Genomic DNA, 26,885 nt, shown 5'->3' with positions numbered 1-26,885 from the left:
TCTTCCAAAGTGGCTGTGCCATCTTGCATTCACATCAGCAGTGAATGAGAGTTCCTGTTGCTCCACATCCTTGCCAGAATTTGATATTATTAGTTTTTTTAATTTTAGCTATTCTAGAAGATGTGGTAATTCATTGTTGCCTTAATTTGTAATTCTCTGACATGTGCTATTCAGCATATCCTTATTTGCCATCTGTAGATTGCCATCTCGATTTCAGTGAAATGTCTATTCAGATCTTTTGCTCATTTTTGAACTGGGTTGTTGTTTTCTTATGAGATTTGAATGACTTTTTTTTTTTTTTAAAGTGGGTCATCTCAAGAATAGAGTGAGGGTCCAATCATGTATTCACTTATTCCTCAACTATGACAGAAACTGCATTGCCCTTGTTCTTTACCAGCAGAATCCTGACATTTTTAGGTTCTTGGCCTAAATACTTAGTATTTCAGATTCCTTTGCATTGAGCAGAGGGGGGCAGTGAGAGGAGGGGAATGGTCAGTGTGACACAAGTGTGGCCAGTAAGTGGTGGTTGGGGCTTCCCAGAAAGATTGTTAAAAAGGAAGACTCAGTTGGCATGCACCGCTTTGATATTTTGCCCTTTCCCATGCCCCTACCGTTTTCCAGAATGTGATACAGTGCCCAGAAGCGGAGCAAATCATCTGTGAGGAGGCAGACAAAGTCATTTGACAAGGACAGTAGAGCCAATGGATAGAAGGAATCTGAGGTACAGTGACGCCATGGAGATGTTGCAGAGGCCCAGGGCTCTCTCTAGACTTCTTGTTATGTGATGAGAAGCACTTCCTATTTGGTAAGAATTCAGTCAAGTTTCTGTTACAGGCAACCAATTCACTCCCTGATATGGCAACATTTTTTAAGCACTGCTAAGTGTGAGACACTATCTCCCTAACAAGACTATTCTAAGCAATTTTTATTTAAAGGACTGGTTCACAGAAGCACTACATTTGGAAAAATTTCTGTATATTATGGACACAATGCTAAGGATGGAGTTATATTTATAACATGTTCACCGCTGCATTAGGCATTATGGGGAGAAGAAACAAGAGTAGAAAATAAGGACATTACACTCATATGAAACTTACCATCTAATTAGAGATAAGAATGGTCTATATGAAACAATCCTGAACGTTTCAGGACAGTAAGATTAAGGGCTCATAGTGGATGTAAGCTAAGTGTAGCTGTAGCAGCAGTTCACATAAGGCGGGGTCACTGAAGAGGAGAGGAGCGAGGGGAATGTGATTCGCAACTCTGAAAACACACTTTGGCGATCCTACAGCTTTGTTTTTTTGAGTACTTATTCATTTATTTATTTTGAAAGATTTTATTTATTTATTTGAGAAACAAAGTGAGAGAGAGCAAGCACAGGAGCAGGGGCAGAGGGAGAGGGAGAAGCAGACTCTGCTATGCAGGGAGCCTGATGTGGGACTCTTCCCAGGAACCTGGGATCATGACCTGAGCCAGAGGCAGAAGCTTAATTGACTGAGCTACCCAGGCACCCCTGAGTTTTGAATCAATGACCTAAATATAGACATGGAAGCTATTGCCCTGGGAAATGAAGACAAAATGAAGGAAAGTCATTTTAATTTGTATACAAATTCAGCTTTGAATTCAGAGGAAATTTATCACTCTAGTATCAATATTTCAAATACAGAGCACTGTAATAATTCACTAAAATTCTATTTACCTTATTAATTGCCAGTATATTTTATGTTGACATGAAATGGGAACTAAGTTTATATGTTATCTTAAAATGGAGCTTTTGAAATCCTTCCTTTGGAAGTCAGGTAGGTTAACAGATTCACACACAGAGGGGGCCCATGATTTTTCTTCTGCATTTTCAGTGTTGCAAACATTGCTAATTTTGTTAGCAACTGCAATTCATTTTTCCTAGCTTGTAGTTGCTGTGAGTAGCCGTAACAGATGTGGACAGTTACCACACGTCTGTACAGACAAAAGCAAGACAACCTGAATCAGTTTTTCGTGGACACTTCACTAGGATTTGAACTTTTTTTTTTTTTCCAAGTTTTTCAATTTAGTGCTCTTACTTACAAATCAAAACGAGTAAAGGCATGCACACCAAAATATGGCTAACATTTCTATCTAATGCCTTTAAACTCTTTTTCCTTCAGGACCTAGGAGAACACGCTTGGCTTTTCTTCCTTTCCTTCCTTCTTCTTTCCTTTCCTCTTCCACTCGTAAATTTACGCCCGGGTCTTCCAGGACCACCTGGCTGTGTTTCACTGCCACCGGGCTCAGTGTCAGGGCTTTCTCACAGGTGGGGTGGAGGGAGCCTGGAGACAGGGTGATTAAAGAAGGGAAGAGTATAGGCAGCACGCTAACGGACTGCAGAAGCATAAACCTAGCAGATGACGAAGGCTGTAATCCTCTCCAGGCTGCCTGAACCCTTAACCCTGCAGGACCTCCGGCTACCTGCAGGTAGATGGGCGTGCTTTGCAGGGCCCTCGACACCCAGGTAAGGTTAGGGTGCGGGTGGGAGCTCGAAGGGACTGCAGTGGTGCATCGCCAGCCAGGGTGACGGAAGGGCCCCCGACGGTAAACTCGGCCCAGGCGCCCCCTCCGCTCCGCTCCGCTCGGCTCCGGAGGGACCCCGGCCAGTGCCTCCACCGGAATCGGCGGCGACCGGCCGACCGTGAGAGCCACCTCCTCCGCAATCCCCCGCCCCTCGGCGCCGACGCTCCGCGCCCCTGCCGGCTCCCCATTGGCCGCGGCGCTCGCCAATCCTGGTGAAGCGGAGGGCTGGCAGGGCTCCGGTTGGCGGAGCCGGCGCCGAGCCCCGCCCCCCGGCTCCCGCCGGGCCCCCAGCCGGGAGGGGGCGTGGCCGCGGCCGTGGCCGGGCCGGAGGCGGCGTCGCTGGCGCCGCTGCGTGCGGTGCGGTGCGGGGCGGGGGCGCCGGGCGGCCGCGGCGCGGCGGGACCATGGAGCTCGGAGCGCAGCCCCGGCGGCGGCGGCGGCATCGCGGGCCGGTGAGTGCGGGCTGCCGGCGGCCGGACTCCCCGGTCCTGGCCCCTTCGCCGCTGGGCTCCGGGTCGAGCGGCCGCCCCGGGGGAGGGCCGGGCGCGGGCCGGGCCCCCGCAGCCCCGCGGCCAAGTGAAGTTGCTGCATCGCGCCGGGCGCTCTCGGGAGGGCGACGGGGCCCACTGCGGGCCGCGGCTCCGCCCCGCGCCCTGCCCTGCCCTGCCCTGCCCTGCCCTGCCGCCCAGCCGCATCCTCCGCGCGGGCTCCCGCGCCGGCCCCGCGGCCGCTCTCGCCGCGCGGCCCCCGGCCCTCCGCCCGCGCTGCCCGGCGCGCTCCCCGGGCTGCGGGGCAGGCTCCCGCCCTCCGGGCCGCAGGTGGCGCCCGCCCGGGCCTCCGCTCGCGCCCCGCGCCCGGGACCTTCACGTCCCTCGGCTCGGCGCGCCCTGCCCGCATGTGGCCCAGTCCCCGCGTGCCCGCCGCCCGCCCGGTCGGGCCCTGCCCGCGCCTCTGCGCCGGGTGCCCCCCCCCCCGCCGCGGGGCTGCGGGCCGTGGGGGCCTCCGGCCTCCGCAGCGGGGCTCGGCTCCCGAGCGCGGGCAGGGGGCGGGCAGCCGGCGAGGGTCGTCCCCGGGAGCCGTGCCCTGCGGCGGGTGGGGGCGGCGGCGCGGCGGGGCGCGGCGGGGGGCGCCTGGCTCTCGGCTCGGCTCCGCTCCTCGGCTCCTCGGCGCCGGAGCCCCAGCGAGGGGCCACCTCCCCGCGCCGTCCGTGGTGCCTGCAGGCCGTGGCGGTTCTCGTCGGCTCAGCCTCTCCGCGAGGGTAGTTCCGTGGCGGAGAGCGGAGTTCTTACTAATTAAGAAGCTAAGCCGTGGGCTTAAGGGTGAATGGGAGCATCTCGTTTTCTTAGCCGCTGTTGGGGATCTTACTAATTCTTTCTCATTTGGGGATCGGTTTTGAATTCGCACTGACTACCAGCAATAATTTTTTTTTGAGTTTTTAAAACACCGAAAATTAAACGGTCCGTTTTTGCTTTGTGAGTGCCCAAATCAAATGCATGCTGGGGCGTGGAGTTTTAGGATTCAAAGGATCCACGTTTTTAGGAGGGAAGGGACGAGCTATTTGAAGTATTTTTTTATTTTAAAAATTAAGGTTTGTCTAAAACTTAAAATGTCTCCGTCTCTAGCAAAACTTAAGTTCAAAGTGTTATAATGGACTTATTTTTCTGTTGCCTCTAGGGCGAATTCTGTGGAACCTTGGTTGCTTCTTTTTTCTACAGGCTTTACTCAACTTTCCTTTTCTAGCAGTGAAACAATGCGGTGATTCTTGAAAGCTAGTTCTTTTATCTACTTGAGAGGTTAAACAAAGGAAAGCCGGGTTTGACCTTTCCCATAGGCAGTTCTTATTGTGTGTCTGGTCTCCTTTCTAATAGCATCTGCATAGTGCTCACTTTTCTTCATTTTTGAAGATCTTAATTTGTATTCACTGAAGTTGTGTCCATTTGGGTATTTAAAAGCTCACTAGGTTGAGAGGTTTGATTGACTTTATATGTTTACAGTCTGACCCTGTATTCACTGTTGTCTTCCAACAGTGAAAAGAAGCTTGTTCTGGAACTGTCGACTTATAAAAATTGTTCTTGCACTTCCAGTTGCTGACATGAAGTTGCTTTATGGTATTTTACCTGTTTCCTTAAAATTTATGACCTAACAGTCAGTGATATGCTCCACTATTTTTTTTTTTTTAATAATTCTGAAAATAAAGGTGAAATGGACTTTGTCAAGGGGTCATGCCAACACTGTAGCCTCCTGGCTGTTCTCAGCATGTCTTTGTAGATGTACTTTACACTTCCCATAGTAACCTGCATGTGGCAAGCCACCTTTTGGTTATTGGAATGTTTTCATTAAAACATAAGTATTAAAAGAATTGTCTGTGCTATGAGCTAGTACCAGTTATCTTCTTTTAGAGTTCCCAGAACTTTCTTTGGGGAATAATTACAAATTATGTGTTCCGCTTACATGCTTTTGTCATTCCTTATATTTTCTTGGGACTGCCTTCACATTGCTGTACAGACTTAGATGCTCACCTTCTCAGTCCTGTTTTTCTTAGAAGCCTGTTTTATTCTTTAAGATCAAGTGTTCTTGGGACCTGGTCTTGGGCATCTGGAGCCCAAGGCTGCCTGCGGTCCCTGCATTCTTCAGGGCTGGTTTTATGCTGGTCATACAGGAGTACTATATACCAGTCATACATAAATAAGGGGTATTATAGAATAAATTGAGTATCACTGTGGAGATCCATGGAGTAACAAGTCTCACCTGAGTCTTTTCATCTTACTGGTGTCCTGTTTCTCTCTCTGGAAGTAACCACACCTACTACTGTGGAGTGTGGCCTTCCAGAATTTTTTTGATAACCTTTTTCTTCAGAAGCCATTTAGGGGATGCTTGCTAAGTACCTGTAGTATTTTGATACTGGGATTGCAGAAATAAGAGATAAAAGTGCTGTGATGGAGTTAGTAAGCAGAGAGGGATGGGAAACATCACATGAATGACCTAGTCCAGTCATTCGCTATACTTCAGAATTTATCATATGTGCTGGTGATGCAAAGATAAGCAAGGCGGCAGATGCCTCTTTGAGCACCTGTTCAGCTGGGTTCTCGGACAGTCTTAGCCATCCGTTACAGTGCAGTGTATGGTAAGTGCTCTAGAAGGGATCAGCTATAGGAAGGAGCTCATAGGATGACTGCAAACTGGAGCTTAGGGGCTATTTGGAGAGATGAGAAAAGCCTCCCAGAGAAGTACAAGAGGAGGAATTTGTCAGTATGGGTTGAAGAGAGGCTTGCTAAACGTTGTCAGAGGGGTGGTGCATTGGAGTAACTGAAAACCGATGGTGGCATGGCCAAGTGCAGAAGGGCTCAGGAGCGGCAAGAAATGAGACAGAAGTGACTAGGGCCCATGATCATGCCATGTAGGGTCTTGTGATTCCTGTTGTAAGGAGTTTGGACTCCTCTGTAGGCAAAGGAAACAGTTGCAGAATTATGAAGCAAAAGGGCATGATCAGAGAATGGATGGAAGGCACAAGCATGGAAGGAGGGCACGTGGGGGACGTGGAATTGCCCGGACTTGGTCGTTGGGTGGGGGTTGTATGTGCAATGGGGGAGGGAGTTAAGAGAGGGAGGAGTTCAGGGCTGTGCAGAGTCCTCGCGGATCAGTTGCGGGGATGATGCCTTTCTTATGGAGCAGCAGCCATTTGGAGGAAGAAAAGATGGATGTGCTTGGCCTTGTTAAGTTTCAGGTGGCAGTGGGACACAGTGTTTAGTTGATTACATTAAGGATCTGGTTGTCGGGGGATGTTTGGATGGAGACAGACATCTGAGAGTCTTTAGCACTACACTTCCCCAACCTTGTGCTGATGTGATGCAGGGAACACACAGGGAGACTGCAGGATATTGAATTGTAGAAGGAAACGCAGTGGTACTTGACATCTGTCCAACCCTGTGGGACATACTAGCTCAAAGTAGTCAACAGTTTCTACCATCGGCTGCAGTACTATCCTTTTGCTGTATGTTTGGAAGGCTGAGTGTTTAGTGGTTGCTGCATTCCATGTGAGAATCAATGTGGAACAGGAAGTGAACGAGGTGCTATCCAGTCCACATCCAAGATTTGAGAAACTGTAAGGCGCTCAACAGGTACATACATACCTTCAGTAAATACTTGTGGTTTATGTAATAATGACATAAAGATACTCATTTTCTGTCAATTGAAGTGTGTTTGAAAAATGGGTAATAAGTTGTTAGGGCAAAAAATACGTAAGTTATTTGAACTTGTCCAATGATTCAATTACTCAGGCATTTCTTTTGGTCTGAGATGCTAAGTGAACAGAGAAAGTTCTAGAACCTCTGCCTTTGCCTGTATTTGTTAATGGAGAATGTTGGAGTGGATGAAGTTACTCAAGATGCATGTACAGAGTGAGAAAAGGAGTGGTGGTGGTGGTATAGAATATGATCTGAGGAGCTCTTGTGTTCAGCAGATACTCAGGTAAGAATTGAGACAGAGGAGGACAGTTGTGTGTGTGTGTGGCCGGTGGGAGGGGGGACAGGCATGAATGATGTCTTAGAAGCCATGATCCAGGAGACATCAGTAAAGAGGGATGCTAAGAGCCAGAAAATTTTTAGTAACCTAGATGGCGGCAGTGGTGACACAGTGATGGGGACATGAGCAGAATGGCCAGAGGGTTTGATAGTGGAAGCCAGAAAATGGTGCCACTGTGTGTGGACAACTGAGAAGCCTGGTGGGGGGGAAGAAGGGTGGCTCCAGGAGGCTGGGTAAAAAGGAGGATACCTTTATTTTTTTTTGAATAGAGGTATTTGAGCATGTTAAGAAGCCAAGAGGGAGAGGAGAGGGTGCTAGCTAGCCAGGGATCCAGATAGATAGTGCTTCCAAAGTTTCCATTGGATTTAGCCCTAGGATAGAATTACTGGTTTTCAACGAGAGGAGTCTCAGGGGAGCCTTACTTCCATGGACTAAGGAGTGAATGGCACTCAGGCGGGGGAAGCTAGTCAGGGCACGCACATCTTTCTAAACCTTGGTTTTGAGGAGGGGAGAAGGGCATTCACGAGGGAGGGACATCTGGTACAGGGTAAATTTTTTTTTTCAAACAGTGACTTTATTTTCTTTTATTAACTTTTTATTTTTTTTTTAAGAATGCTTTTTTCCTTCCCTTTGAGACATGTGTCTCATAGGACTTATTTGTCCTTCTCAGGGTGGGGTGCTTTGGACATGGCTGTGCCTTTTTCCAGGTCCTGGCATTCCCTGAAGGTCGTATTGTCTGTGACTGTGCTGTCCTGCTTTCCTTTCTGACTGGATGCTTTCTACTCTCACTGTTCTGCTCCTTACCTCAAGGTCAGTTTTGTTTGTCTTGCGCGAGAGCCTATTCTCCCATCTTAGCAGATATTCTTAGATTAGAATAATTTTTCCATCCTCAGATTTCATTCTTAAATTTTGGAGCCTCCCTATTCTGTTTCTTCTCCGCTGGATCTGTGCCTCTTCTTCTGTTGACTCTATTCATTTACCTTTTTTAAACATCCTGAATATCCCAGGGTCATTTCTCTTCTTTCAGGTCTGCTAGCAGCTTCTGGACCTCAGCTCTGAGCTCAGCATCTGGGATCATTTCTCAGAGACTTGGGCCTCTTCTTAAGATGTCCTCTGACCTCTTAGAGCAATGGTCTTTAAACTGATCTGAAGATTCACTCTTCTGCTGTATTGGATATTCTTGCACTTTTTCTGAGTTTTATTTCTTTTAATATTTTTCTTTTAGTTTTTGCTTTATGGTTCTTTTCAGTCAGTTCACACATGTGTGAATGAATGCCTCCTGTGGATCATTCTAGTTACTAGTGATGACAGCGTTGATAGGACCAAGCTACTGTCCTCAAAACCTAGAGAGGGAAAGCAGAGGTAAAATGTCCTGCTAACTACAGACTCCTTGCGCGCAGGCACCAGACATCACGGTGCCTTGTACACAGCCAGCACTTAGTAGATGTGTTCCAGCTTTGTTGAACAATCTCTGAAACATCGTGATCATGTGCAGATTGTTTGGATCATAACCTCAGTGACCAGTGCTAACACTCAGTGCCTCCTTCGCTCCAACTGACCATTTCCCCACCACCTTTGTAATCTTTGATCCCTGAGTCTTCCTTTTACTAGCCATTGAAAGTCGTATTGGATTTTTAAAGTTGTGCTCCAGTGCATGCTGAAGATTTTATCACCATGCTGCTCCGGTTCCATTTTAGCTCATCTGGCTTCTCTCATTGAGTGCTGTTATCCATTTTGTGCACACGAGCAGTTCAGTGAAATTATATTGCAGTATAAAAGTATGGATGTGATTGACTGAATTAAGAATCCAAGTGGCCATATTTTATCAGCTGAATGGAAGAAATGGTGTATTCTTTGCACATAGTAGAACCTCAACAAGTATTTTTTCATCGACTGAACGTGTCCTGTGTTTTGATTCAGGACTAGGATAAGCAGAACACTATAACTACTGTGTAATTTTAAAAACCTGGGCTGAGCCATTTTGCCCTACTAATGTCACAGTTCTGTTCTCAGCCCCTCAAACTATGTACATGCCCCCCCCCCCCCCCCCCCCGCCCTCCAGAACCATTTGGTTATGTAGTCCTATAGTAGAGTTAATACCTAGCCACAATTTAGCTCTGAATTGACTTTGTAACTCTTTGCAGGGCCATACTCTATGCTGTTCAGAAGTAACACTTAAGAAGGAGAGGTTCATGGATTTAAATTGCTCCCTGTGCTACATGAAAGGAACAGTGTCTAAGCATTTAGGAAGTGAAGTATCTAGTCCAGTAGAGCGATGACATTAACCAGAAGAGTGGCAAGAAAGAGAGGGAGAAGTTATATTCGTATCATTCTGAGAGAGGCTCTTCACAGCTTACAACCAGGAGGAGCAAACACAGATGCCTTCCATCAAAAGTAAGATAATTAATTTTGGGGGGAAAGATTGAAGTTTTTCAATATAGGATACCTGCCCATTTTCAGTAGAATCAGAAAAACACATTTTGATTATAACCGAACCTATAGAATTAAAATGTTATTTTGGTTCTTGGCTTTCCATAGTATTTATCTCCTATTTTGTACATCTTTTAGAGTTAATTATCCTGGTTTTTGATTTAAACACCAGAAATGCACAGAAACCCCTAAATTCCTCAATCACCTGTCTCCAGATTTTAATTACACGCTGCAAACAACATTGTTTCCAAAGGCTTTACCAAATGGTGAATTGTCCATTCAGAAATCCCAGGGAGGAAGATTATTAAAACATTAATTACTCCTTTCCTTTCCTTTTTCCTTTCCTTTCCTTTCCTTTTTCCTTTCCTTTCCTTTCCTTTCCTTTCCTTTCCTTTCCTTTCCTTTCCTTTCCTTTCCTTTCCTTTCCTTTCCTTTCCTTTCCTTTCCTTTCCTTTCCTTTCCTTTCCTTTCTTCTTTCTTTCTTTCTTTCTTCTTCTTCCTCTTTTTTTTTTTTTTTTTTTTTTTTTTTTAAGTAGGCTCCAGGCCCAGCATGGAGCCCAACACAGGGGCTTGAACTCACAACCCTGAGATCAAGACCTGAGGTAAGACCAAAAGTAGGACACTTAACCTACTGAGCCACCCAGGTGCCCCAAAATATGACTCCTTTTTAAAAGCTGGCATTACAATATTGAATGATTACAAGGCTTAACGATGATAGTGAAGTTCATACCTGAGTTATACATAAAATTTTCAGAGCTTGTACACTGTCTTTTGTATTACATAGACCAATTAAAAAGTTCTTCCATTTCCGACATGTCCAGTTTTTTCCATACTACTTCTCAGGAAAAAAAGTGCGGAAACAACAAAGCCTCATGGCATCATATGATAGAACTATATAGGGATTAGGTATTACAGGAACAATTGTTCTAATTGTTAGAACAATTTTTTTTTCTTTTAAAGCTTTGTTTATGGTTACTTATTCGTGCTAGAGAGGAGTTTAGAAATGTGGTTTCATTTCTTAGGCTATTTGGTTTCTGATTGTCAAATTCTGTTTGAGACAAAATATATTGCCCTGCAGTTTAGAATTTACCCAGTATTCTTTCTTTTGGTACCCCAATACAACTTAGATTAACTGTGTATAAGTGAAAGCTACAAATAGAGTTTTGTTTGAATGTTTATATTTGTCCAAATATATGTTTATCCAAATATATTTATTGAGATTTTTGTTGTTTGAGATACTATGGTTTTACTGAACACAAACAGTGGAGGCTTGTCCCTTGTACCCTATTACATAAAGATTTGAATTAGCTTATAGGAAATACTCAAAAGAATGAAACTGAATATAAATGAGAATTAAACCTCTATGAAGATCACGAATGAAAACAATAAAACCTGTTCTTTGGACAGGATTCCAGCCTCCCAATTCAGGGTTTTAGCTGTAGAGAGCTAAATTGCTTTACTCATGCAGGGTTTCAGTGACTCAGCACAAAAAACATCTGTTGCTCACCCAAGTGAAGCTTAGTTTTGGGGTCCTCATGGGGTGACATTCCACAGGGCCATACTTGTGACTCAGCCTTCAGGAGAAAGTGGGAACTTCCTCCTGCTCAGTTCAGTGGATGGGTAGGGAAAAAGCCAAGTCCTGTGGGAGGCTTTCTGGGCCAGCACACACCACTTCTCATCCCATCGGCTATACTCAGACGCAGCCTTATTTCATGTGTTGAAGGCTAGAAAACGTAGGCTGGCTCTGAAACCTGGAGAAGAGAGGATATAGGTATTGGGGACATAACCAGTCTGCAGGCAAGGTACTTGGCCGAGCATCCTTTTGGCCCATCCTGAGGGCCAAAAAGAAGGGGAAACAACATCTTCATCTCTACGCTGTAGTCATCATCCATAGAAAACAGACCAGTTTCCTTTCCTTAGTATGTTCCCAGAACTTACACTTGGAGTTTTGTATTGGCTAGTGAGTATATGCAGCACTTAGAATGTAGTTTTTGTTTTTTAAGTAGGCTCTACGGCCAATGCAGAGTCCATCACAGGGCTTAAACTCATGACCCTGAGATCCAGACCTGAGTTGAGATCAAGAGTTGGATACTTAACCAACTAAGCCACCCAGGTGCCTCTAGAACCTGGTTTTTATGAAGCTGATTATTTTCTAGTCTTAAATGAAGTTAAAACACAACTTAATAAAAACATTTCTGCAGAGAGTCAAACTAATATGGTTTATGTGCTTTCTAGTGGTAAGAGTGAACACATTGCATATCTGTGGAAACAGCCATTCAGGAATAATTAGCCGCAAGTGGATTTTTTGGTAAAAGGCGTACAGAAGCTGGTTCGGAGTTGTCTTTTCTGATGAGGTTGGAATGTTGGTATTTTATGTTGTCAATTAAAGGTAGTTTCTCCAAGAACAGAGAATGATTGATTAATTCAAAGTCAATGTACTGCATGCAAAGCTTCTAGAACAAGCTTCTAGAACAAGCTTCTCTTTACCTTCCAAAGGTAAACAATAGCCTTTGGGCCAAATCTGGCCTTTTGCCTGATTTTGTAAAGAAAATTTTATTGGAGCACAGGCTTGCCCACTAATTTATATATTGTCTTTGGCTGCTTTTGTGCTGTAAGACAGAGCTGAGTAGTTGCAACAGGGACTGTCTAAATACCAAAGTACAAAATATTCACTATCTGGCTCTTCAGAGCAAAAAATCCCAACCCCTGTTCTGGAGAGTGAGTTTCTGCCCTTTCTTACAGATATCACATTGTAGTGTGGGAAAAAGATGATAAATAAACAACAGAAACATATGTAGTTATAATGATTGTGTAGAAAGTAAAGAAGCAAGGGGAGAGTGTGTCAGGGACTGCCATTTGTCATAGTGTGGTCAGGGGAGGTATCCCTCGGGTGACAGTTGACAGAGGTGTGATGTAGGTGAAGGAGTGTACCAGTCAGGCAGATATTTTGGCAGAGAGCCTTGGGGGCAGAGGAACAGTGAGTGCAAAGGCTATTGAAGTGGTAGGAGGGTAGTGTGAGTAGTGAGGGGTGTGTAGTTACAGAGGTCATAAAGGGCCAGGTCATATAGGGTCCAGGAGACTGTGATGGCATTTGAATTTTATTCTGAGTGAGTTGAAAAGCCATTGCAAGTTTTTGAGCAGGAAAATGATACCAAATGATTTAGATTTTAAAGGGGTCACTAGGAGTGCTGTGTAGAGAATAGATTGTAGGAGACAAGGGTCAAGAGAGAGTGGATCTGTCTGCTGCTAGGCTTTGCTTAGATGCTGAGGATATCAAAATAAATCAAATGGTTCCTTTCCTTGAGGGGCTGAAAGTGTAACAGCTGAGAAAAACATGTAAAAAGATCACTGTGATATACACTTAGAGAATTGGAAAGCAAAAAGGCACCCTGAGATTGCATAAGAGGGGTGCTTGATCCAAGTGGGAGATGATGTCCTGACCTGAGAAAATGGGAGGACACTGATGAAAACTGATTGGAATAGGTGCCCATTCTGTACCTGAGCCCTGAGGTTCTTGAAAGGACTGCACGAACAGATCACCAGAGATTTTATCATAGAGCAGAGGGGGCAGTGGGTTTCAGATTGTAATGGATGCTCTCTGGAGCACGATTCTAAGATTGACTAGAATCAGTCTAATCAATGGGAGAGAATGTGGGAGAATGATTCTAAGATTGTGTCAAGCCTCAATGGGATACGGTGCAGTGGGTGCTGAAGGGGGAGAATGATCTTTGCCATCTTTGGCAGAGAGCAGGACCAAGGTAATTTTGGTCTGGAAAAATTAAAAGTCTCAGTAATTATCTATGGAATGTATTGTGGAGCATTGCTAACTTTTCCCATGAGCCCAGCAGCATGAATTAGTTGCAAAATATATCTTTGAGTAATTAAACAAATTGATCTGCTGTCTGGAGTTATTGGATCTGACCCAGTGAAACCTTGGAGGATGTCTATAATGATGATTTTTATTTTGGAGAGAGGTGCCATGAACTCATTTTGGATAATAATTAGCTGAAAAAAATTGCTGCCATTTTTTACTGGCATTGAGAAGGTTATTCACCTTTTTGTTCTCTTTCGTAGAGTGTTTAGATCATCCAAAAGGAATTTTAGTGATTGTAATACAGGCTTTAAAAGAAACAGTAAGATGAAATATATACATTCACTGTCATAGAAGGAGTTGTTATTTTTTTATACTGCTATACTACTCTTAGAGTGAACAAACTTCAGTAAGGATATAGAGGATTTGAACAGCACAATTAATAAATTTGCCTTGCATGTCAAGATACTGTCCCTAACAACTGCAGAATACACATTATTTGCCTATGTGCATGGACATTCACCCAGGCTGTCAGGTTGTGGGACAAAACCAAGTCTCAGGATATTTCAGAGAATTGAAGCCAAACAGAACAGTATTCTCTAAATTAAACTAAACTCAGTAGCAAAAAGTAAAATTGTTTCTAAATAATCCATAAATCATAGAAGCTATATTAATTACAATGGGAATTTAAAAATACAAAATATTTTGATCAGAATTAATATAAAAATACTACATATCAAAATTTGTGGGGTGCAGCTAAAGTTATACTTAAGAGGAAAGTTTATAGCTGTAAGTGCATGTTAGGAAGGAAGAAAGACTGAAAAAAATTCAGTGAGCATCTGTATCCATCTCTAGAAGTTAGGAAAAGAATGGCAAACTAAACCCAGCGGAAGTATCTCTGAGTTTGACCTTTAGCATGGGGGTTAGTGGTGCCAACCTCTGGGCAGTTGAAAATTCACATACTACTTTTTGGTATGGATTTTAAGTCAAGGTCAGAAAACCTTTCCCTACACCAATGATTTCTTTAAGAACTTGGGTAGCTTTCATTTTTTTACATTTAGATTTCTGCTATACTTGGGAGTTTATCCTGGTATGTGATATTAGGAATGGATCTAATTTTATTTTCTTCCAAATGGGTGTTCAGTTGTCCCAACATTTATGAAACCCATCTTTGCTCAAGTCATTTGAGATGCCACCATTGTTATATATTAGATTTCTATATGTAAATTGGGTCTGTTTTGGGGGTTTCTGTTACATTTCATTGGTCTGTCTGTCTTTTCAGGTGCTGGTACCACCGTTTTAATCATGGAGCTTTGTTCTAATATTTGGTAGGGCTAGTTTCCCTTATAGCTCCTTCTGTTCTGTGTTATCTAGTGTCAACTTGTCTAGCTCCGTAAAGAAACTTCTGAGTAATTTTTATTGGAATTACATTATATTTATAAATTAATTTAGGGAGAACTGACAACCTGATAAAGTTGTGATGTCTTAACCAAGTCTCACTTTGTGTGCCTTTCAGGAATGTGTGAATCTATATAGATTTCTTCATATAAGTTTTGAACATTTCTTGTTTAAGTTTGTGCTCTTTTCTGTTGCTGTTGGTAAGTGGGATTTTCTCTTCCATTATGCATTCTAAACAGTTATTATTTGTGTATATGAAGGCTGTTGGTTTTTCGTTTGTTAATTTTATATATGCAGAATTCTCTTTCTTGAGTTGTTTTCATCAATATTTTTGATTTTCCATGTTTACTCTTGTGTCATCGGTTTAGAGTTTTATTTCTCCTTCTCCATTGTTTGTGTCCTTGTTTCCTCTTGCCTGACTGCACTGGTGAATGCCTCCAGAACAGTGTTAAATCGTAGAAGAGGTAGTGGGCATGGTTTGCTTGGTTCTTGGCTGTAGTCAGTGTGCCTCTGGTTTTGACCCAGTAAGATGTTGGTGCTCCTGCTCTGTCCTGTATGCATACTTATGTTCTCTCTCTTTCTTAGTGAAGTCATGTTAAGGAGTGTAAATCCATTCCGACTTATTCAAGAGTTGTTTTTTTCAAAATTAGGAATGGATGTTGAATTTTGTCATTGACTTTTTCCGCCCTTTTGGAGGTAATTTGTATTTTTTTCTCCTTAGATTTATTAGTATGGTGAGTTGTATGACTAGATTTCCTAATACTGAACCATTCTTGCATTTGATAAACTCTTAGTCTGGTGTTGGGGTTTTTTCTGTAATAACACAGCATCAGTGTTCATAAGTGCTCTTTGTCATTTTTGTTTTTGTTTTTGTTTTTTTTTGTTTTTTTTTGCTATCTTTATCAGGTTTAGGTATTGTTACAGTTGATTCATAAAGAATTTGGAAGTTACTCTTTATTTTCCACATTTTAAATCAGTTTAATATTGGGACTACCTGCTTTCTAAAGGTTTGGTAGGTTCCTCTGTGATATCTGGGTTTGATTGTTTTTTGGTAAGATAGTTCTTTGACAACTTTTTCTGATTCTTTTAGGGAAATTGGTTGGTTTAAGCATTCTGTGTATTGGGGCCCCTCTTAATACACTGTATTTCCTACTTACTTTTATCTAGGTTTTTAAATGTGTTTGCATGGAAGTGTGCAGAGGAGTCTCTATTTTTATATTTTATCTTTTTTATATTTGTGTATTTGCTCCTTTTCCCCCTTTTTGATGAAATTAGAGTATGCTTTAAATATATAACATAAATTTATTTAAATATATAACATAAAATAGATCATTTTAACCATTTTCAAATATACAGGTCTGTGTTATTAAGTACAAGTACATTCACACTGTTGTGCAGCCATCAGGACCATCCAGCTCCACGATAATTTCATCTTTCCATATGAAAATTCTGTACCTACTGAATACTCCCCATTTTTCCCTTCCCCGAGCTCCTGGCAGCCACCTTTCTGCTTTGTGAATTCGACTATTCTAGGAACCTCATATAAATGAACTTAGTTTTTTTGAGAACCAGGATTTTTATTAATTTGTTCTCTACCACATTAATTTTTGCTTTTTATAGTTACCATCTTTTTAAACAAAATTTATTTATTTATTTATTATTATTATTATTATTTAGATTTTATTTATTTATTCATAAAAGACATGCAGAGAGAGAGAGAGAAAGCGAGAGAGAGGGGCAGAGATACAGGCAGAGGGAGGAGAAGGCTCCATGCAGGAAGCCTGATGTGGGACTCGATCTCAGGTCTCCAGGATCAGGCCCTGGGCTGAAGGCGGCGCTAAACCGCTGAGCCACCCAGGCTGCCCTATTTAGTTATTTTTAAAGTAAACTCTACACTCAGCATGGGACTCAGACTCACCATCTCAAAATTAAGAGTCTGAGCCAGCTGGACGCCATCTTTGGGTTCCTTTTGGTTTATCTTGTTCTCCTTTTAGCTTTTTTGGAATATCATTCATTCACTTTCTTAAAAAGAAAATGATGTAAGTGTTTAGGGCTCTGGACTTTTTTTCTGATTAGTACTTTAAATTTTTCCATGGACTCTGATATGTGATATTTTCATTATCATTATTTTTCAGGAATTCTGTGATTTGTTTATTCTCTTTCTTCCAAGAGTTTAAATTTTTAGACAGGAAGACTTTTTAAAAATTTAGTTTCTAGCAGTTTCCTGATTTTTAAAATAATTGTTAATTTTATTGGTGTTGATACAGAAAAATTAACATATCACTAGGAGCTTGGTGAATTTTTACAAGATATATTCATTCACCCATGAAAGTAGCACCTAGAACATTCAGTGTCCCCTTCAGGTCATGACCACCCTACTCTTAAAGGGTAGCACCTATGTTGACTTATAAATTGATAAGTTTTACCTGGTTTTAAATTTAGGTCATTATATATGGTTTTGTATTTAGATCTTTTGTTAACAATTTTTAAAAATTCATCTATGTTGTTGTAAGTACTCATGGGTCATTTATTCTTTTTGCTGTATTCCATGTGTGACTGTACCATAATGCATTTATTCAGCTCTTCTTCTGGTACTGTTTTACATTGTTTCCAGTGTTATTTTTAGTTTTCTTTGCATTCTAATAGCTGGTTATTGTTTGTAATGTTTCTGTTTTAGGATTACATTAATGATTTATTTGTGCCTTAATATAGGTAATTGTTTTGTGTTTGTTCAAGAAGGTGTATTGTCCATTAGAGTATGGTTTTCATATATGTCCAAAAAACCTACTTTATTGATTATATTGCTTAGATCATTTACTTTTTTTTAAGATTGTATTTATTTGAGAGCGAGAGAGTAAGAGAGAACTAGAGAACAAGCAGAGGGGAGGGGTAGGGGGAGGGGAAGAAGCAGACTCCCTGCTGAGCAGGGAGCCTGCTGTGGGGCTCCATTCCAGGACTCTGGGATCATGACCTGAGTGAAGGCTTAATTGAGCCATCTAAGTGCCCCAAGATCATTTACTTTTAGTCCTTACTGATTTTTTTCTTCTTGACCTGTTTTGTGTACGGAGTAGTGTGTATTTCTTGTTTATAGAGAATTTCTATTTCTTCTTGAATCAGTTACAGTTTCAGTTATTTGGTTTACAAATATTAGTAACATTTATTTTCATTGTGAAATAATAGCTTTTAGCATTTATCCATTTGAATACTTTACATCTTAAATTTTATTTTTTTCTGATATGATTGCAACCTAAATGCTTCCATTTGCCTGGTAAGTTTTTGTGTATCCCTTCATATTTAGCCTTTTGAATCATTGCATTTTAAATATGTCTTCTCATGTGTACAGGGTAGAGTTGGCCTTTCCTCTCTAAGCAAGTTTGAAGATTTTTTAAGAGGCAAGTTAAGCTTGTTCACAGTAATTGTTATAACTGATATATTTGTTTTCAGTTTTCTTATTACCTATGATATAATTATTGTCTGTATCATATTTACTGTGTTCACTCATTATTAGGTGTGTTTTCCCTGAGTTAGTAGAAAACTTCTTTTCATATCTGGGAAGGATTACATTTTTGTCCTAGTGATTACTTCTCAATTACATGAATTTATAGTACCTTTTTTTTTTTAATTTATAGTACCTTTAATCCCCTTCCTGCTTTTTAACCCGTCCTTTTACTATCTTGTACATCATCTTTAAATGACATCTTTTGATTCTTGCCTGTTATATAATAGTGATTTTATTGTTTTTTTCTTTCTCTTTTATCTTCCCATTATTTTAGTTGCAATTTTCTACTTTGGCATAACGTAGGTTTATATACATTCTTCTCTCCATGACCCCAGTCTTGTCTTTAGTTTTAGTTCTACAGTTGAGTACAAAAACTGTTCACTTCTTCATCAGCCCTTTTGCCTAAGTTTCTTCAGTCATTCTGTTACCCGTGGGAGAGTCTGCATTGTGTGAATGGAGGTCTCAGTTCTTAGATTCCCTGTGGAAGATTTACATGAGGATCTGCACTCACACCTGAATAAAGACAGCCAGAAGGAAAGTAGCAAGCATAAAGCAGTTTATTACGGACAGTGTACTCTCAAGGTGGCAGAGCAAGGCAGGCCCAGAAGTGGCAGGTGCATCCGGGTTAGTGGTGTGTTTTCATGTTTGGGTAGCTTATGGGTCATTGTGAGGGCATCTCCGACTGGGGATGTTTCCAGTCATCTGAGGGACTCCTCCTGTTAGTTGGGAGGGCCGGGTTTGGGCCCTAGCTGGTTCTTGCTGGAACAGTCATGGCCATCTTCCCCCATGAGGAGTGGAAACCGCAATGTAGATGTATTCTAGTGAAGCTTGAGGTTACCCTGGGTGCAGAGGTTGAAGAGCAGAGTGCATGTTCTGCACCCGAGGCTCTTGGTCTGCCAGCCCCTGGTGTTGGAAACCATAAGGCTAGAGCCCACAAAGTCAAGGTGTTGTGCCTTCAGGATTCTAATGTGTGACCTGTGTGTCACTGCCTTTGCCTTGAGCCCCTGTAACCAATTGCCGGCTCTATCCCTTGTATAGATGGAGTTCAAGCTATAATGCATCCATTGAGTGTAAGGGATTAATTTCTTTCCAGTGCATCTAGAAGTGTATTAGTTGGGTATCTTTGGGAGAACTGAGAAAACAGTCTCTGATCATTCTGTGATTTAGATGATGGGCCTGAGTTGAGAAGGGTGATGAGGACGGGTGTATGCGTAAGTATTTTGTAAGTTCTTGCTTGTTCAAATATTTTTCATGGCCTTGATAGTTAAAGGACAGCTTGGCTGGATATAAAAACCTTGTTTTTGCCTTTTCCCCTTAAGTTTCTTAAAAATGATGTGCTACTGGGCAGTCCCAGTGGCGCAGCAGTTTAGCGCCACCTGCAGCCCGGGGCATGATCCTGGAGACCCGGGATCGAGTCCCACGTCGGGCTCCCTGCATGGAGCCCGCTTCTTCCTCTGCCTGTGTCTCTGCCTCTCTCTCTCTCTCTCTCTGTGTGTGTCTCTATGAATAAATAAAATCTTTTTTTTTTTTTTTTCCTGTCTTCAGAGCCCAGTCCAGGGCTGGGATACATATCCTATGCCTCTGTAAGTTCCCAGAACAATTTTTTTTTTAATTTTTTAATCTATTTACTTATGATAGTCAGAGAGAGAGAGAGAGAGAGGGGCAGAGACACAGGCAGAGGGAGAAGCAGGCTCCATGCACCGGGAGCCCGATGTGGGATTCGATCCCGGGTCTCCAGGATCGCGCCCTGGGCCAAAGGCAGGTGCCAAACCGCTGCGCCACCCAAGGATTCCCCTGAATAAATAAAATCTTAAAAAAAAAAATGATGTGCTACTTTTGTGTACGTCTGATTTTCTGCTATTGTGAGTTATCTTTTCAGTATCTTAAAGTCTTATGGTTTATTAGTGTACATTTTAGAGTTACTTGTTCTTGGTCAGTTGGCTCTTCTAGTGTCTAGTTTCAAGTCTTTTTTTATTTCCAGAGAATTTTCTTGGATTATTGTCTTAAATATTCTCTTTCAGTATTTTAAACTTTTTCCCCCAGAGTCTTGCATATACATACCTTGGAATATGTGTTACATGATGTTTGACTTTCTTTGCCTATTTTCTGTTTCATTCACTTTCTTTCTGCATACTCATTTCTTTATCTTTTTCTTTTGGTTGGTGTTTTTTTCACTTTTTTTTCAGTGCCTTTCATAAATTTTCATTTGAATTTATTCTCCTTTGGGTACCTTTTAATTCAGTCTTTTGTAATAGGATTTTTAAAATTTCTATTCTAAATAAGTTCAGTTTGCTTTTGTTTCACTTTTTTTTCACACCATTTCTGTTCTCAGTTTCTGTATTAGATTCATATGTGCTTGTTGGAGGATATTTAGTTCAGTTTTGAGTGTTTTGTTACAGATTTCTTTGGTTTCATGGTTGCTTTGAGAGGGGAGACGTTTTATTAGTGAAATGCTTTGATTTACATTTTGTTTCCTTATAGCAGTTTTGTGTGGGCTTGGGCTTTATTTTTTGCATCCCTGTTTATTTTATGAGTAGGTTTTTTGATTGGAGCGCACTCTTTCCAGTTGTTTCTTCCCTGAAGTTCTTTTTTGAATGATTGGTTTTGATGGGTGGATGGCTTGCCTTATTTTGCTTTCATTTCTGCAGTTCCTTAAATTTTCTCTTCTTTCTTTCTCTTTTCTGCCATGTCTCCAAGAAATGCCACTCTCTAAATATCTGACCCTCCCTCACAAGCATTGCTTCTCCAAACCTGCAACTTCTAGTTCCACTCAACTTTCAAGTCCCTTTTCCTGTAGCCAGTTCTGTGAACTACCAAGTCTTGATCTGCATTCAGTAACTTAACACTTTTCTTTCCAGAGGGTTGGGGGGGAGGTGGAGGAGGGTCATTTAAGTCTTCCTTCCACCTGTTTTTACTCTGTTTTACAAACCATTTAATATCCCCAGTCCTGTTCTTTCCACCTGCAGGCTTGCTGTGGAGCATGGTGGAAGCTCTGTTGGAACGCAGTTTATTTCTCTCCTTATAGGTTATTTGAAGGCTATTGTATTCTGCCTCCTATTAATGCATGAAGGCACATGGGTCATGTGTGGATTGTTTTGCCCTACTGATAGATGTTTTGGAGGGAGGAAGTATGGGGAGATTTGAAATCAGGTAGCCAGTCTTCTAAGTCTGGAGGTCCTGCCAGGCAAGCATAATCTTGATATCACATATTGTCAAGGACGTTATAAGAAAAAAAATTATAGGGCAGTCTCATTCATGAGCATATTTGCAAGTATCCTTAAGAATAACAATTAGATGTATCAATATAAAAGGGTATAATATGAGCATTTTGCATTTATTCTAGAATGCAAGGTGGTTTTAATATTAAAAATCAAATATATCTCACCATATTAATAAAGGAGAAAAACTGTACAATCATCACTAGGTGCAGAAAACACTGAAATTTAACATTTGTTCATGATGAAAAATTCTTAAGCAAACTAGGAAAGAATAATCTTAGGAAGAGTTTAATCTGCAAGGAGTTTGTTCACCATTATGCTGTGTAGCTTCTAGCCAGTGCATTTATTGGAATTTAGAAGTGTGTTTAGCATGGTTATTGAATTCTCTATAACAACTGGAAAATGAAGTTAACAAAGGTACTATTGTGGCATTAAAAATCCCAATATGGGATCCCTGGGTGGCACAGCGGTTTGGCGGCTGCCTTTGGCCCAGGGCGCGATCCTGAAGACCCGGGATCAAATCCCGCGTCGGGCTCCCGGTGCATGGAGCCTGCTTCTCCCTCTGCCTATGTCTCTGCCTCTCTCTCTCTCTCTCTCTCTGTGACTATCATAAATAAATAAATAAAAAATTTAAAAATCCCAATATATAGGAATAGAACTAGCAAGAAATTTATAATACCTTTGTGTAGGAAACTATAGAATAGAGAATTTAAGGAAAAGGTAAATAAAGGGAGATTATATCAAGTTCATGAAATGAAAGACTTAATATTATGGAGATGTCAGTTCTCTCTAGATCAATACAGAGACTTTGTCCAACCTAGGTCATAGCCTGAAAATTTTTGTGGGAGGGCAGTGCAAATGGACTGTTTCTAAAATCTGGAATGTGGAAAATAGAATGTGGAATGTGGAAAAATAGAGTGCCATCAGGACACTCTTGAAGAATGACAAATATTTGGCCTTATGCAATATGAAGAGTTATTAAACAGTGTGGTATTAACATGCATAAGTGTAGGCAAATATGATTAATGAAACTGAGAGTAGAAAGTCCTGAAGTAGGCGCACACATATATAGATGTTTGATTGTGTTAAGTGCAAAACAGTCTGAGAAGGATGGTCTTTTTTTTTTTTTTTTTTTTTAAGGATGGTCTTTTTGATATTGGTGTGTGATTATTAAGATGGGTATCCTTAAATTACATTTGACCCCTACCTTATATCATTTATAAAAATCAATTCCAGATAGACTAAGGTGAAAGGTAAAAAATTATATAGAAAAGCCTCATGGCCTAAGAGTAGGAGAACCTTTCTTAAACAGGACACAGACTATAAATGAATAGATGCTAAGTTGAAATAAATTAATATTAGGAACTTCTGTTTATTAAAATGTACCATTACGATTGTAAAAGTAATCCATAGGCTGGAATAGAATGTTTGAATCACATGTAAACTGACATGTCTCCTACCTAGAAAATTTAAAGAGCTGGAAGAAATCAGTAAGAAAGCCAGATAATCTAATACATAATCTAATACATTTGCTTAAGTAAAATTGTAAAAGGGTAAGAGACTTGAACTTGCACTTTGAAGAAGATATACAAATAGCCAATGAAGATATGAAAAAAAGTTTAAACTCAGTAATCAGGAAGTGCAGATTAAATAATGAGATACCACCACCGTCTCAAGGTCAGCTGAAATTGAAAAGACTGACAGTCTGTAGCGTGGAGAACGTAGAGCAGCTGGAATGCATATCCTAACTGATGGGGGTGTGAATTGGTGCAGACGTGTTGAAGAACTGTTGGGGGTTGTACTAAAGTCGAAGATACCTTATGAACCAGGATTGGTCTTCTATGTGTGCACTCAGCAGCTGTGCATGCATGACTGTGCCCGGATATGTGTATGGTGGTGTGGGTAGTACCATTATATATCATAGCCCCACTTAGATACATCCCAAGTGTTCATCAGTGGTGGAACGATTATGTAAGTTGTGGTGTAGTTGTACATTATAAAGTGGTAGGAATGAAAAAATTGAAGCTGTACTCAACAGCTGTAATCATCTCACAAACTTAATGATGAGTAGAAGATGCTAGACATAGCAGAATCCAAACTGGACAATTTTGCTTAAGTAAAATTGTAAAGGGGTGTCAGGAACAAGGAACGTGATTATTTTAGGGGAAGGAGAAAATATTGATAACTGAGAGGGACAAAGGACACTTCTGAGGGTGCTGGCATTGCCCTATCGTATGACCCTGATGTGGCTCCCTGGATATGTCCACTTTGCGATAATCCTTTGACCTGGAATTTCTTTTAATAGCTGGGTTTCTTTTATATATCACATTTATACTGGTGTTTGGATATAGTTTTCCTTTTCGGCTAGTGTCTGGTTTTTATTCAGTTCACTTTTAAGTGTTAATCTTTTCAGTGAAAATCAACATGGTTTTCGAGCTGTCTTTTCTGCTCCCCGTCTCATTTTCCTAGTGGAAGCCCTGCCTTCCTGTAAAACCTCTGACAGCTGCAGACCTCATTAGTCCTCCTTTCTTCTATACCTCATGCCAGCAGTTCTCTAAGTGTAGTATGGGGACTTCTGGGTGTCTCCAGCACCTTTTAAGGGGTCATTGAGGTCATACTTATTTTCATAATTATACTAAAATATTATATGCTCTTTTTGCTCTCATTATTTTAGAGCATACAATGGGCTTTTCAGAAGCTACCTGACAGGACCACAGTTACCTGAAAAGACTATTAAATACTCCTCTTTCCAACTGGGTATCTGTGTAAGACTGAATTGTCTTTATATACTGCAGTCAAAACAACGTATCACAATGGAATGAATTCAGAAAGTAGATATGAAAATCCAGCTTCCTTTTTTAAGCCAGACATTAAAGGAACTTGTAAAAATATAATGGTGCCAATAGTTTGTTGTCTTGAGAAAAAGTTATTTTTTTGAAGACACATATGTTAACACATAATAAATTTATTTTGTCCTTTATAGTGATTTAATGAATGAATGAATGAATTTATTTATTTATTAGAGAGAGTGTGTGCGTGTGTGCACAAGCAGGGGAACTAGCAGGCATGGGGAGAGGGAGAAGCAGGCTCTCTGCTGAGCAAGGAGCCCAATGTGGGGCTCAATCCTGGGACCCTGGTATCCTGAGCTGAAGGCAGATGCTTAACCGACTGAGCCACCCAGGCATGCCTTTAAATATTTAAAAACATTTCTGTCTTAATTTTTAATATTTGGTGAATATTGATAAATGTAACTCATGAGCAATTGCAATTTGGAGTTTTATGATAAGAAGTCCTGAACAAAAAAATAGAGAATTATTGCTTTAGCAATAATAATAAAACCCAGGGGGTTTTAAAGATACTGATGCCTAAGTCCTCATCCAGAAATTGTTATTTAATTGGGTCTGGGGTGTTACACAGGTTTTGAAATTTTTAAATGATCTCTAGATGATTTTGATGGGTACACAAGCTTGGGAATTTTACCAATTTGTAATTGTTATACATCATATGCTTATGTAACTTCTGTTCTTGAAGTCTTGAAACAAATATGGAATGGTGAACCCCAAATGTATACAAAAGAATCACCTTGGGGATCTTAATTTCATTTTTCATTGTTGCTTTTATTGTAAAAAAAAAAAGTTGATTTTTCAAGAAAAAAACTTTTTATTTTGAGACAGTCATGGACACAAAGTTATAGAAGTAGCACAGAAATGTCCCGTGTACTCTTCACCCTGGTTTACCCCTGTGGTAACATTTTGTGTAACGGTAATACACTGTGAAAACCAGAAAGTTGATATAATACAATCTGTAGACCTTATTCAGATTTTACCACTTTTTACATGCACTCATTTGTGTGTTGTGTACAATAGTCACATGTATAGATTTGTGTAACCACCACATCAGAGCACCTGCTTATTTCATCATTATAAAGGAGCTCCTCATGCTTCCTCTCTCTCTTTCGTTTTAGAGAGAGAGCATGCATATGCACATAAATGGGGCAGGGAGGAGCGGGTTGCAAAGGAGACGAAGAGAGAGAATCCCAAGCAGGCTCCATGCCCCATGTGGCTCTCATGACCCTGCAATCATGACCTGAACTGAAATCAAGAGTTGCACACTTGACTGACGGAGCCACCCAAGTGCCCCACCTCATGCTTCCTCTTTGTGGTCACTGTGGTTGATTTTGTATATTGATTTGTATCATGTGACCTCATTGAGCTTGTGCTTTAGTTCTAGTTTTATTTTGGATTCCTTAGAATTTTCTGCATATAGGCTCATGACATGTTCTGATGTCCTGATGAAATGATGAAATTCATTAGCCAGACAGTTTTACTTCCTTTCTGATCTGGATGGTCTCCCTTCTTCATTTTCTTTTTTGCTTTGTTGCGCTGAATGGAACCTCCGTTACAGTATTGGATAGAAGTAGTAAGAGTGGACATTCTTGCCTTGTCCTGATTTTAGGGAAAAACATTCAGTCCTTCACTATTAAATGTGATGTTAGTTGTAGATTTTTGTTGATCACCTTTGTCAGGTTATGGAAGTTTGTTGGGAGTTTTTAATCACAACTGAGTATTGGGTTTTGTGAAATATTCTTTCTGCATATATTGAGATTGTCATGTAGCTTTGTACTTTATTAATATTCCATATTATACTAATTGATTTTGGGAGGTTAAACCAATTTTGCATTCCCAGGATAAGTCCCATTTGTTTATGGTATATAATCTTTTTTATATGTTCCTAGATTTTATTGAGGATTTTTTGAATCTGTATTCATGAGTGATATTCATCTGTAGGTTTTTTTGTGATGTTTTTGTCTCTTTTTGGTGTCAGTAAAACTGACTTCATAGAATGAGTTGAGAAGCGTTTCCTCTTATTTTTTAGAAGAATTTGTGAAGGATTGATACTGCTTTGATACCTTAAATAGTCACATGTGAAACCATTGCATCTGAGCTTTTCTTTGTGGGTAGATTTTTAATTATTAATCCAATCTGTTAGTTTGCTATAAGTTAATAAAATTTTTCTCTTTTTTTAGACAGTTTTGTTAGTTTACATGGTCTCAGAAATTTTTCTTTTCTTCTGAGTTGTCTAATTTGGTGGCATAGATTTTTTTATTATTCCTTTATAATCTCTGAGTTTTTTTTTTTTTATGGTTGGTAGTAATTGATGTGGTAGTTCTCTTTCATTCCTAATTTTGCCAACTTGTACATCCTCTCTTTTTATCGTGGTCACTCTGAAGGTGTTTTCACTTTTGTTGATCTGCTTCCATCTAAGTAGGACTTAACCTCAAAATTGTTGAAAAATCCTAACTGTCTGATGTCAGTGATTGTGTTTTAGACTATGGAATTTCAGTGTGATGATTAGGTCTGTCTTTTGAATGTGAAATGGATATTTAGTTCCTTTAAAAAAAAAGAGAGAGAGAGAGAAACTAGATTAAAATACAAAACTGAGGGATACCTGGATGGCTCAG

General features: G+C 40.8%; 1 protein-coding gene across 3 annotated transcripts in view; it reads left to right on the top strand.

Annotated features, from left to right (window-relative positions):
• The first annotated feature begins 2,929 nt into the window (after positions 1-2,929).
• The window catches only part of WASF3 (WASP family member 3), a 133,200-nt gene continuing 109,244 nt past the window's right edge, over positions 2,930-26,885 (top strand). For 2 of the 3 annotated variants that reach the window (XM_038573412.1, XM_038573418.1), the window contains exon 1: positions 2,930-2,999. The gene's annotated coding sequence lies outside the window, so the exon portion shown is untranslated. Of the gene's footprint in view, positions 3,000-9,443; positions 9,463-26,885 lie in introns of those variants that run through there. The other variant, XM_038573414.1, reaches the window with a different exon arrangement.

This window comes from Canis lupus, chromosome 25 (genome assembly GCF_011100685.1).
Source record: "Canis lupus familiaris isolate Mischka breed German Shepherd chromosome 25, alternate assembly UU_Cfam_GSD_1.0, whole genome shotgun sequence".
NCBI lineage: Eukaryota > Metazoa > Chordata > Mammalia > Carnivora > Canidae > Canis > Canis lupus.
Note: the sequence above shows the minus strand (reverse complement) of the source record. Positions and strands in the feature narration are given on the sequence as shown.